The 1,964-nt window shown below is 46.6% G+C and overlaps 1 protein-coding gene across 1 annotated transcript in view; it reads left to right on the plus strand.

Moving 5' to 3' along the window:
* Positions 1 to 1,185: 1,185 nt before the first annotated feature.
* The window catches only part of cacna1ia (calcium voltage-gated channel subunit alpha1 Ia), a 148,005-nt gene continuing 147,226 nt past the window's right edge, over positions 1,186 to 1,964 (plus strand). The window contains exon 1 of the mRNA XM_070980381.1: positions 1,186 to 1,964. This exon is cut by the window's right edge and continues 253 nt beyond it. The gene's annotated coding sequence lies outside the window, so the exon portion shown is untranslated.

Consider the following 1,964-nt stretch of genomic DNA (forward strand, 5'->3'; position numbering starts at 1 on the left):
GAGGTCATGAAGAGGCCCAATAGTGAGAGTCCTTTTTGGAGAAAGTCAAAAAAATTAAGATTGACATTCATGATTGGGAATATGATTAGGCCTAGTGGCTAAAGGTGGTAAAACAGCACTAAAACTCATGCAAGGAAGTATCTGAAGAGTTTGTGAGAAGGTTGACCAAGTGCTCTGACCCCTCTTTGGAGGAGGTTAAGGCAGATAAATGGTGGGAGCAAGAGAGTAATGGCCCACATTAGTGCGAGTCTTTTCCAACAAGAACTTTTCAGCACGCTGGAAAGCGCAGAGAAGGGTCGAGCTGCTCGTTTGTTAGCTGTCCATGGTGCTGAAAGAGTGCAAAATACGGCACCAAGGAATCACCTCTTATTACATACTGTGTGTGCGCGCGCGTGCGTGCGTGTGTGCTTTTCAGCTGATTTTCCACCAACATTAAACGCCTCTTGAGGCGAGCCCCCACCCCTCTGTATGTCTCTCTCTCCTGAGACTTGACTCGACTTTTACACAATACGTTATCTCATCATGTGCCAAGACATGGCCACCCGCTTGCCAAAACGATCCGTAGCTCACTTGGTCCAGTTCACCCCCCCTCCCGTGCTTGAATTCGAAGTTGTTCATGCGTGACTCTTTCGCGTTCACGCTGCGATGGTGCGTTCGCTTGTCCGGTCTCATGAAGACATGAAACGCTCAGGCAGACTATCCACCGCTGTGAGCGCGTCGCGGCTACTTGCGCGTGTGCGCACTTATGCTACGTTGCTCCTGTGTGTCACATCACAATGCCGGTGCGAGCTGGTTATGGGGGCACAAGCATGCCTCATCAAATATTTAATCCGTCATCCACAGTTTTCCTACAGATTGCCTTCCTCGCACGGCACGCGCACGCTCGCACGCGCTCTCACGCGGAGGGTCTAGCTCCTCTTCATCTCTTCTCTCTGACACTCATTTCAGTTCAATTAGAGTTCAGTTTAACGACGATTTTGCTGCTGTGACACGAGCACTTTTTCGATGGGAACTAAATAATTGTGAGTGTTCCCTGGACAATCGGGGGCATGATCCCAAATCAGCATCGTGTTACTCTTCATTCAGGAGTCTATTGTTGCCCATTTCCCTAAATGTGACCCTCTCTCTCTCTCTCTCTCTCTCTCTCTCTCTCTCTCTCTCTCTCTCTCTCTCTCTCTTACACTCAGAACTCTTAGCTGAGAATTCAACCAACAAGACACGGCTTTGACGCGCCGGAGATAAATTAATGAACGCATGGAGCTTGGGAATAATTAGGAAAGATCCACTTTTTCTGAGTGTCTGATCGTTCAAAGTGGAGGACGTTTTGAGATTTTTTTTGGTTTTGTTTTGTGCTTTTTTTCCATCCATGCATTTGACCGAAGCGATTTTGGCTGCATGAAGAGAAGAGGCTGGCGGACAGAGGCGCCCCTCCGTCGCCTATTCCAGCGGGAGGATGATGAAGTGAAGCCTGTACTCTCGTAGAAAATGTTGCATTTTAGCCTTCAGGTGATTAACTGTTGCGGTTGGCTTTGAAAACAGGCACGCCTTTTGGGTAACACCGTCGGGGAATATCAAGTTGAGCTGAGAAATTGGTGTCGGAATGGTGAAGATGTGAAATGTTCCTCGTATTCGTTTATGCAGGGAATGTAAAGAAAAAAAAGAGAGGTACGTTGTTAAAACATGCTCGATCGGACACATATTTTTCTCCTGCTTCGTAGGATTTTTTTTTTTTTTGCAGTGTGCTCAGTCAACGTGACCGTGGTTAAAAAAAGTGTTCCCAAATTCCTTAGCGCATACAGCTTAAAGTGGGACTCAAAATATTGATTGTCTTTGACATTTACCGTCTCGAAATGGACGTTTAGGACCCTGTAAATAAAACTCGGCGGGTAAAGAATCCAAATATAGAATTGCTGTTTATTTTTTTTCCTTGGCTCTCTGGAAATGTGAGTCTGGTGGAGACCAGT

This window comes from Chaetodon trifascialis, chromosome 15 (assembly GCF_039877785.1).
Source record: "Chaetodon trifascialis isolate fChaTrf1 chromosome 15, fChaTrf1.hap1, whole genome shotgun sequence".
NCBI lineage: Eukaryota > Metazoa > Chordata > Actinopteri > Chaetodontiformes > Chaetodontidae > Chaetodon > Chaetodon trifascialis.